The following is an 11,412-nucleotide window of genomic DNA, read 5'->3' as shown; positions in this document are numbered from 1 at the left end:
AAATAATCAATCGATTAGTAAATTTTTTTCAAATCTGATGAAGGGAACGGAAGTGAAGCATGTGTTATTTCATGTGTGATTTATTTCACTATATCATTTCATAATTTGTATGCTTGATAACTTAATAGTACACTATATCAGAAATGTACATACCTAAGCATAACTTTGGATCTCAACTTGTTTTCATGAATTAACCAACCAGAGTGTCAGAACATGTTTCATCGAGTTTGAATCTCTTTAAGAATGGAACAAACCATCGCTTGAGGAACTATTTGAAGTAAAACAGCTCTTTAACTACTCATTTAATTTTTATCCACTGTAACACTTCTATAATTAGCTCCTTAATTTTTATTCGCCATAATAGTTCTATAATTAACTTCGTAATTTTTATCTACCATAACACATCTATAATTACTTCCTCCGTTTTTATCCGCAGGCTTCGCGATAATGTAGCCTCCACAAAAATGTTCGATACTTAATTATAACTCGAACTTCAGACGAGTCATTAAAATTTCGTACTCCTGGGCCGGCATTAATTACAGATAAACCGAGAGAAGTTGGCTGGCCCGTCGTTTAAATCTTACCTAGTTCCCGGAAATCGTGGTCTTCCATTAAAACACAACGACTTCCAGTGGTACTCGTAACAGACTTATAAGTCGTTTCCTCGCGACTTACTCAGATTATTCGGTGCCAATAAGATTGCTATTAAAAGATTAACCAATGAAGTAGATCATAGTAAAAGATTAATAGGAGTTTTACTGACATGATTTATAAGCAAAATTCTTATATCTAATAAAACAACGATGGCTAATAAACGATACAAGATTAAATCGAGTGTTTCATATTTTTAATTTCTAAATAAATACGTCAAGCTTGTAAGACTGCACAGTTTTTATAAAAATTCCAGTTATTATAGAAAGAAAATAAGTAAATTCAAAATTGTCATATTGAATGCAAAAATGACATGCATCTTACAATATATAAATAAAGTGTTCGTCTTTAAGAATTAATTGGTTAAGAGAATATTAAGGGTGAAGGAATTAGAGCAAAATTGAAATTTGTGTGAATGCCTGCTCGTTCGGGCTGCGATCGAAATTTCACGTTGGCCACGCTTCACCTGGATTTACACTTTCCGGCGTATTAATAAGCGGCAGGGAACTCGTCGAGGGCCTTGAGAAACTCGAATCCAGGATAAGCTCGCCGTTACAGCATCGCGCAGCATGGCCGACGGGTTTCCCTTTCCAAACGCTCAAAGTTTCGATTCTTCCAAGTATCGAATATCTACCCAGCTAGGTAACTGCCGCACGAAATTTCGTGGTTTCTTGTTTAGTTACGAGATAGCCAATAGAGATCTCGTTTCACTTGTCTCATACAATTTCGGATTTTAATTAATTCCCAAGATGCTGATTGCAATTAAAATTACATATTTATGTTGAGTTCGAGAAATAATCATCCTGAATTATAGTAAATGTCTAAATTTCTGTTCACGTCACAATTTGTATTCACTCTTTTTCTAGAATTTTGTATGCAATATTAAACCAGTGATTATAAATCAGGACATTTACTATAATTAGTTTAATATGACATGGTTTTAAAATTTTTATCTGATCTCAAATGTTAAATCAGATGAGATAGTAAATATGTAAAATGAAAATAATCTGCAACGAAGTAGTACACCATCAAAGTAATACGTTATAATCTCATTATGCTAGCCTAGGGAAGCCTATTATTTGCTGTTCTTATTAAGAGCATTTTTATATGAATTTAATATGAACTCAGACTAATTGAATGAAAGTACGCTTTTAGTTCAACGTACGAGGTGTACGATAAAATCAACGGATAGTGGATAATAAAATATAAATTTTGAATATTAAGAAATTTAATGTAATCAAACCTAAATTATAAATTCCTATTGACTCTTCCCCTTTAACATTTATTAAAAAAATGAAATAGTCGAGTAATGCAACTCTATAGTTCCGTATTTTCTCTTTATTTATTTTGCTGATATACATAATGTTGGGAGGCAATCAATAAGTTATAACAAATCATAAACCGAAAGGAATATACGTGTTAGAAAAATTTGATACACTCTCTTTATTATAACGTGGAAGAAATAGAAGCGTTATTGATTTCTCGTGCCGCTGCAGCTCTCTTAGAAAAAAGGCACGCAGCCACTATCGAGCACGAACTCGCATAAACTTTTGATGAGCCAGTAAAAAACAGTAATAGAGAATTGAATGGAGCCAGGTGAGAAAATAATGCTGTCTCTTATCGGAATTTATACGTACAATTTATTTTATTCCTCGATTGCCTGAGAAATAGAGCGAGGTGGGAGGCGTGTGTCGCAGTATGTGTCTAGCTGTCGTAAATCTCGCGTGAAATTCGTGAGGAATACCACCGAGGAAATCGAGGGGAATTTCTTCCGGGCAGGGGCAAAGGGCAAAGTAGGTTCAACTCGGAGATCGAAGTTGAGGTGTGCACAAACGAGTGCAGTAAACTGGGGTGCGACAGGTCGCAGAATTAACGCAGAAACCGCGTTACAACGGCAGCGATTACGCTAAACACGGTGATCCCGGGTCTTGGTTGCAAGGCTCGCGACGCGTTTAACGCCGGGATTACAGGATTTAGGTAAATGACCTGACGGCGTGATTAGTTTTAAACGACGTTCGTACGAGCTTGACCACATGAAACATGTAAACGATGCTCGTAGAAAACTGCTTACTTGTAATGAGACAATTTGCATACATTTGCATGTATAGTGAAGAGTTACAGAATTACATTCGTTGGTAGTAAATATATTTTATTAATATAATTTTAGAAATGAAGTACAAGATTTAACAAATGTCAGTATTGCAGTAACGTCTGTAAAGTAGTTGCAGAGTTGAAAAATTAGATTCGATAGTAATAAATATATTTTACTAACGTAAGTTTAGAGATGAAGTATGAGATTAAACAGACGGTGTTTTCTCCATAGCAGAAACGAAATAAGCTTTTCTTTCTAGTGGAACAGATGTATAAATTATAAGAAAGAGTTGGAAGATTAAAGAAAGGTTCCACTGACCGAGTTTTTACAGTAATTGCAAAAGTAGTAAAAGGAAAGCTAAAGAGAGCAGCTGTTTCAAGGTTGAGTACCAAGAAGACCTGTGGTTTAACTTACGTATTATGAGATTCCTCAGTCGAGAACAGGCTTGTCGCTTTGGATATTAAGATTTTTCTCTTTTTATTAGCATTTGGAATCTCATATTAGATTGATTTAGCTGTACACGAGGGAACATGTATGAGAAATCAATAAATTTTCTACCATCTTAACTTACTATCTTAAATTTTTAGATTGCACTTTTTAAAAAATGACAAAATACATAAGCAAATCTTAGAATTAGAAGAAATGAGAACTGATATTACGCCCTCAGGTGATTTTAAACAATATAATAACAGATGCATTTTCTTACATGCACATTTTCTATAAACTCATAAAAACCTGCAGTCTACTGATTAGTATCATCGTAATGCAGATTTAATTGACAAAACCGAGGGGTAACCACCGCGGGGGGGTGCAACAAGCTGCAACGCGGCTATTCCGCAGGATCAATGCGTACCTCGCGTTCTTCAGCCCTCCTTCGGCCTCTGCTCTTCTATCCGCGTTACGTTACGCTCCTCGCAGAATTCGCTCTGTGCAATCAACCGTGTTGCGTTATCGATCCCGGTCTTCGACTCGCTCGAATCCGTTTCCATCCGCGGTTGAAATGCGGAAATTCCGAACCACCTGGAATTCATGCTTCCACGACAGTTTTCGACTGAACATCGCTCGATTAACTCGCTCCATTCAAGGGTATTTCCTACATCAATTTGTATTCAAGAGTTACACCGAAGCGTGTCAATTTTATGAAAAATTCAATTAATCAAATAGAGATTATAAATAAAATACTAGTCGGTGAGTGACAAACTGTTTCAAGTAATGATTCTCTCGAACTTGGCCTGCATAAGAGTAATTATGTTTTTCAATTAAAACTACGTAAAGGTTACTCAGCCACTTAATTATCTCGACTTAAGGACAGAGATATCCAGAGATGATCATGGAACTTTATTGAAGTATATACCTAATAGCCTGTGGCTAACGAAGATGTTACAGACTTAACGATAAAGATTACAGCAAACGCCCAGTTTAACAACGAGCAGAACAGTGCTGTTATGACTCGTATTTCATCCAGGTGCACGATAACGTTAACGATTGAGAAGGATTCGCGTGCTCGGAACCCCTCCGGCTTCTAATCTAATTCCCCGATAAATTGTTTATGTTATAAACTTGTTATGTATTATACTGAGTTATCTTCTCGCCAGTGGCAATTCACTATTTAAACATGCGATAACCCTTTCGATTCCGTTACGAAATTCGTAGCAAGAAACAAGATCATACCTTCGGTACAAGAAACAGAGATCACAGCGCGATATTTTTCTCTTTGCTTTTTTTTAAGTTATTCCCAGCTGTTTCTTGCCCTGAAGGAGTATGTAACTCAATCGCAGTGAAAATCAAGATGACCATTTCTTGCTTCTTCAATTTATTGATATCTGAACTGCAGATTTTTATTCAATATAGAAATCTTGCATCAAGTAAAAAAACTGCAAATAGAAACAGGGTTGATCAGGAAATGGAACAAATATTCAATCAAATTTTTTTGTTTTCTCATAAAGATTAACAATGTACTAATCATAAACTGTATTGAATATGATCATGAGTAAATTTTTAATACCTTGTATATTTTTCATAGCAAACATTGTTTGTATTCAGTGTCAATACGATTTATTTATAAATGCATAAATCCTGCTGTCTAATCACGAGTACTCTGCACTGTATGCATGTACAGGATGTCAATGGGTAATATAGTATCAGTATAAATAATGAGTACTCAACGTTAATTATTGAGTGGGATTTGCGTTTCACAAGTCTCCCCTATGCTGTTCATCTAATACCGTAATAAATTATTTGCGTTGTAAGCTAAGCTTATACATACACAGTAGTAATCTAATAGTGTTCATAAGTAAAGATTAATTACTTGCACAGATGCGATAAGCAACAACGTCTATCATTTGGTCAAGTGTTGTAAAATACAAGTGCCAGTTTCCATTCATTTATTAATCAGAATTTATGATCTGTTTAGGTTCCTAAATGTACTAATACATTTCGAGGGTGTATATTGGTCGATAGGCCCTCTCGTTTGTCTAGTCCTTGTTTGAATATTTATTAATATTCCTCCTCGCAGCATTTCGTATCAATGCAAGGGTTAATATTATACTATCTAATATTTGAAAGTACTTTTGGGAATCTCGCGAGTAATTATCATACTCATAGCAGTTAACAGAGGATCGTTTAACGCGTAGCTATATGTAGTTAGAGACGAACCACCGCGAGAGACGGAGCGATTCGCAGGGCGGAATTTATGGAAACGTTCAACGGCCGTTGAATTTGACTTAACTCATGCAATTACCAACAATCGCATTCCCTGAGCTCCCGCTCTGCCTGTGCTCCTCGCTACGTTCCGCCTCGCTTCATCTTGATCCCAGCGTTCGCTGTTTTATGAAAGAGACGACGCGCGCCGTCGCATTTACGATCCGTGAAATTAATCTCGATATCTACGGGCGTGCTCTGACGTGGAATAGCCCGGATATTCTTCATTCTTCACGTGTCCCATCTACTTATGCTTCGTCACATAATTCAGCTGTCAGTGGATGTTCAAAAAACTTTTCGAACTTCTTTATCATACTGTGAGCAAATAGCATTTGATTACTCTTATAGTAATGAAATTCTGTAAAGGAAATAGCAATCTGTTACTCTCAGTGAAGTTACTAGTTACATGGTTTTGTAACAAACTAGTGCCTCTGTCTAAGTTTTAACCGCACCGTTCCTTTAATGTTTACTACGGCAACAATTGTCTGCATGCAGTTCCGAGACTATAATTTTGCGGTAATTGTTTCGATGCAGTATCACGGAATTATAGTTAAACAAAGCGAATGTGGTGAAAATTATCTTGGAACCATTCTAAAATTCTGTTGAATGTGTAAGTGTGGATTTATGTGCATTATTATGTAAAGCCCATCTATCTTGTTTCACCTTGTTATATATTTTTTAATTATTTAAAGAATACATTAAATAATATGATACTTTCTAGTAATAGCAGATACCAGACAGAAAAATCGACCGATATATAAATTATCGTGCTGATTATAATGTTCCAATATTTTTTATTAAAATCCTTATTATAAATCCTATTAACATTCACCGCGCGGCAAATTGTTTCTTCAATTTAATCGGAAGTAATTGATAAGAGGAAGATGGCAAATGATTTTCATCTGGGAAATTGAAAATTTCAGAAAGGGAACGATGTTTCCTACGCGTCGACCTAATAGTATAGGCCGGACGAGCGTTGCGTTGCCCGTGAGAGTGCTTTCATAAAACCCCGGCCGAGTGGTTTTCCCGCGTGGAATAATTGCTTTAAATTCCCCTCCGTTTAATCGTATCTCGGGGATTCAGTTGTTGTTATCGCGGCGCTGTTTTTCCACCCCGATGGAGTTTTCGCCCGCAACGGATCCCATTAATATTCCTCATCGCGAACCTAAACAAGAACTTCATTTTACATTCATTGGCCGCCACTATTACGCGCACAAAAGATAGCGGGACCCCGCGGTTCACGGGTCAATTGTCTCGGCTCCTCATCGCCGTTGACCTCGGATTTCACAGTATCAAGTTATTACTCCGGACATTTTACACTCCCTTTAATTTCTGTCAATGTTAATTGTCAATATGAATTTGAAATATAGTAAATTTCACAATTTCTACTTACTGGCTTTTTTCTTTAAGTTCATCTGTAATCTTAAGCCAGTGAAATTGGGACATTCACTGCACTATAAGATTATGAATTCGGAATAAGTGTACGGACTCAATTCTGTTAGATGTAATCGAATGACATATTTTCCATTATTTTAGTCATTAAAGTTCCTTGAAAAATAGAGAAAGAGTACGGAATCAAATAGCATATAATTCAATAAATCAATAAATTAACAGAATTTAAATGAGCTGCCTTTAAACTTTCCATAAATAATTTCCGGACAATATTATAGTCTACGCGTACTAAGTATTATTTTATTTGTGCTGACATGAGAACGGTAAATCTAGAATGCGAGTGTTTGTAAATTCATTCCAGGATAGTCTTAACTTTTATTCTTTTTATCAATTGCTATCAGTTAATGTCGACAAACAATATTGCCAGTAGAATAAAAAGACTTTGGGACGGTGAGTGGAAAGTGCTGACCATTGTTTGCGTTACGTGTGCGGTAGAACTGCGAGTCGAAATTAACGTGGATAGAGTGGACGCGAAATAAACGCAGCGAACGTGAACCAGTTCAGGAATGAGCGCCGGCCAACCTCGATGACCGAATTATAAACTATTCATATCAACGTCACGTCGCCCGTCGGACAGCCTGTTACACAGGCATTATTGTACCGCTGGCGTTACAGTATCTGCACGATAAATCACCCACTCCTACCTGTTCCGGTGTCTTCATAAAACATCACAATAACTGCGACGGCTGACAACGTTTCGCCGAACGTATCAAATCGATTAATCCGGTATCCGCGTCTCGTCATTTACATCTTCATCAATGTAACGAGGTGTGAGGAGTTCCAAGTTAAAAAGTAAAGCACTGAGGATGAGTGTCTCACTTATCACGATTGAGCATTTTATGCATTTATAAAAAAAGATCTGCAGATAATATAATATAAATATTTCTCTATATTTAATTTTACACATTGATAAAATTTTTATTTTCAATTCATTTTGGTCTCGTCATTTTTAATTCTTCTATCGTAAGAGACTATTTCCACTGGCCAGTCTAAGGATTAAAGTGTAAAAGAAGCATCTGCCACGGAGACGTGAAAGCTTTATGGAAAAGCCGAGGGACTTGAAACGGTTCCCTGTCACTGGCACCCGCCGTAAAAAGGTAGGAAGGAAGGGTGGGTAGGGCTAGGAGAAACGAAGTTCTCCAAGGGAAATAAACTTGGAATCGAGCAGAGGTATTCCGTTCTCCACGTGACAGTTGTCCCAGCGAATTTCGTTTCCGGGTCGCCCTTCCCTCTCCAGGAAAGCTTTCTTCTCGAATGGGAGATGATCTTGGCGATCGATCCCCACGGAAGGAGAACCAATCGAAATCTCGGCGCACCAACGATGCTCGAAATTGAGGTAAAAAGGCTGAGAACAATCGCTGGGTATCGAGAACCTGTTAGAACCCGGTCTTTATCCAATACGAAATAATTAGATCGGTTCAGACTCTATCGTAAAATATTCAAATCGAAAATACACTATAATTTGATATCCATATAAATACACATTATTATTATAAGTCCTTTAGGACATACAAATAAAAATAAAAAGATGCGTGACACATTTAAGGATGTATTTTATAAATCCTATTAACATTCACCGCGCGGCAAATTGTTTCTTCAATTTAATCGGAAGTAATTGATAAGAGGAAGATGGCAAATGATTTTCATCTGGGAAATTGAAAATTTCAGAAAGGGAACGATGTTTCCTACGCGTCGACCTAATAGTATAGGCCGGACGAGCGTTGCGTTGCCCGTGAGAGTGCTTTCATAAAACCCCGGCCGAGTGGTTTTCCCGCGTGGAATAATTGCTTTAAATTCCCCTCCGTTTAATCGTATCTCGGGGATTCAGTTGTTGTTATCGCGGCGCTGTTTTTCCACCCCGATGGAGTTTTCGCCCGCAACGGATCCCATTAATATTCCTCATCGCGAACCTAAACAAGAACTTCATTTTACATTCATTGGCCGCCACTATTACGCGCACAAAAGATAGCGGGACCCCGCGGTTCACGGGTCAATTGTCTCGGCTCCTCATCGCCGTTGACCTCGGATTTCACAGTATCAAGTTATTACTCCGGACATTTTACACTCCCTTTAATTTCTGTCAATGTTAATTGTCAATATGAATTTGAAATATAGTAAATTTCACAATTTCTACTTACTGGCTTTTTTCTTTAAGTTCATCTGTAATCTTAAGCCAGTGAAATTGGGACATTCACTGCACTATAAGATTATGAATTCGGAATAAGTGTACGGACTCAATTCTGTTAACTCATTAAATATCGAAATTAGATGAAAAGTGTACTATTTTTAATTACAGGAAATGCGTTTTTCTAAGGTACATAAACTTTTGGGATTGACTGTATAGCCACATCCTTAAGATACTAACAATAAATGAAACAAATATAAATTGAATAATAAAATAAATAATAAAAATTTAATAGAAAGTATACTGAAAGAGAGTAAATAAATATAGCAAAGTTAACTGATTTAATTTGAACTAATAATAAACTTAAATTTAAATTAGAAGTGAATGAAAAAATTTTAATCAAAGCGAGATAGGTCAAAGGTAAATTTATCTATGATTAATGATTTAGTATTCAAATGACAAGAAGAGTAAAACGTGACTGGAAGAATTCTTACATTGTTGTACAACTTCGAAGTTACACAGTATAATAGGGGGATAAGTATGTTAGAACATTTTTTTATGACGGATGGCAGAAATTGACGAGGGTCGCTTTTATCAGGCCTTGGAAAGCCTTCCGTTTCCTTTCGGAGAGTTGACCCCGGGGTCCAGCCGCTGTGTGATTCTCCATAATAATAGCAGAAACTGTGACGGGGTCGCGATGTGTTCTCACCCTCTCGTTTACCGGGGCAAACTTTTCCACTCGAGTTTCACTAACTTCCAGACGCAGCGGAGTTCTTCAATTCGGGTCGAGTTACTGGCCGTCGCGCAGCGCGGGAGAACCTCTAATGTTTCCACGAGTGTAATCCTGCGACCATTCTGGTGACAAAGGACCGCTAAAAATAGATAGAACCGTCCTCGATGCTCGCTTTCACGGATATTAACCTTTGCTACCTAAGAAGACGTTTCCGGGAGAGTACACTTTATGGGGAACGGAAAATTAAGTGGATCATGTCAGCGTGCGGTCAGCCGAGTAGAATACAATGTCGATTAGGCAATCAGACAGACTAATATTGTTACTTGATTCCATGATCCTATTTTAATATCTAATGTATGTTTCTATTTTAAATGTTATACCATTGATTTTATTCAAATCACAATATTATTCTGTTTCAACAAAACAATTATTGTTGCTTATACAAATAATTTTCAGTTTTAGGGTTACTTATTTAATTTTAATAATATTATCTGTACTCGTGATTTTTATATAGGGAAACAGTTTATATCAATCTAATTATTCACGTAGCTGATTCATGTACCATGGTTAATAGATAAAATAAATTAGTGGGAGTTATGAATGAAAAAGTAAATGGAAACGATTTTCGATATTCAAGGATATTAATCTTTCGAATAAATGCATTTTCACAAAAATATTTCTAAGAGTGGAAAGTGGGTTAAGTCAGTGCATTGTCAGATTTTAGAACACAGTGTCTACTAATACCCAATTAGACAGATTCGTGGGACGAATGGAACCGAATTTCAATGTTCATTTTCAAGGATATTAACTTTTGCCTTGGAATAAAAACATACGAAAAAGAATTTTTTAACGAGCTGGACAAATCGTAAGGAGATTAAGTCAGCGTACAGTCGGATTTCGCGTCCATTAGACACTCGGGAAGGGACTGGTGCATGGGAATTCAGAGTACAAAAATATGTTGCGCACCTGGAAGTTGCCCGACTGCTTAAGATTCCCAGCAACTTCTGAATTCCTCCTCCACTTTAAAATTCGATTAAACTTTTCTTCCATCGAGTTCCACCCTCGCCGCTGGCTATTAATATTCCTGAACATTCAAGCTACCGGTTCCTGAACGGTTTGTCTCCGACAAAAATGATTAAGCATAGACCTGTTCCTTAGTTAGTGCAGTAAATGTGTCTGTGACAATTTCTGCTCACTGACTTTTCTTCTGTTACAAAAATACAAACAGCTATGAATAAAAAATAAAACAAAAGAACACAAATTGAAATAGAAGCAGTATGCTCGATCGTTCTGTGAAACTAATGTTTAAAAACAAGATTATATGCAGTGTGACATTGGAAGGAAGCTAGTGATTCAGCTTTCACGCGACGTCAAATGTACGACGGTGGACTATTGGTGTTGGGAAATAATTTTCTATGACAATTTCGCGGCTACGTAATGTAGAAGCCGCAGCTGATTCCTTCACAGAGCTATAGCACCCGACGTGAATAAATGAACGTCGAACGGTTATTACACAAGTACATTACATAATTTCGAAACTTGACTCGACTCCATTAGCTTTAAGATAACTACTAAAATTTTGAAGTTAAGTAAATGTGTGTACTAAGAATTTCCAAAATCTTAGTTTAACATACATTAGTATTTCATAGAATTAAATCA

At 36.8% G+C, this 11,412-nt stretch overlaps 1 protein-coding gene and 1 long non-coding RNA gene across 3 annotated transcripts in view; one reads left to right on the top strand and one right to left on the bottom strand.

Moving 5' to 3' along the window:
* The window catches only part of LOC108622695 (uncharacterized), a 66,625-nt gene that overhangs the window by 1,411 nt on the left and 53,802 nt on the right, over positions 1–11,412 (top strand). The window lies entirely within an intron of this gene.
* Positions 9,429–11,262, bottom strand: LOC113464035 (uncharacterized). The gene is made up of 2 exons (XR_003388863.1): positions 10,720–11,262; positions 9,429–9,892 (listed from the first exon to the last, which is right to left on the bottom strand). It is a non-coding gene; the product is annotated as an uncharacterized LOC113464035 (long non-coding RNA).

The sequence above is a fragment of the Ceratina calcarata genome, unplaced genomic scaffold (genome assembly GCF_001652005.2).
Source record: "Ceratina calcarata isolate Rehan_Ccalc_2016 unplaced genomic scaffold, ASM165200v1 scaffold233.2, whole genome shotgun sequence".
Taxonomy (NCBI): Eukaryota; Metazoa; Arthropoda; class Insecta; order Hymenoptera; family Apidae; genus Ceratina; species Ceratina calcarata.
This window is presented reverse-complemented; position numbering and strand designations above follow the sequence as displayed.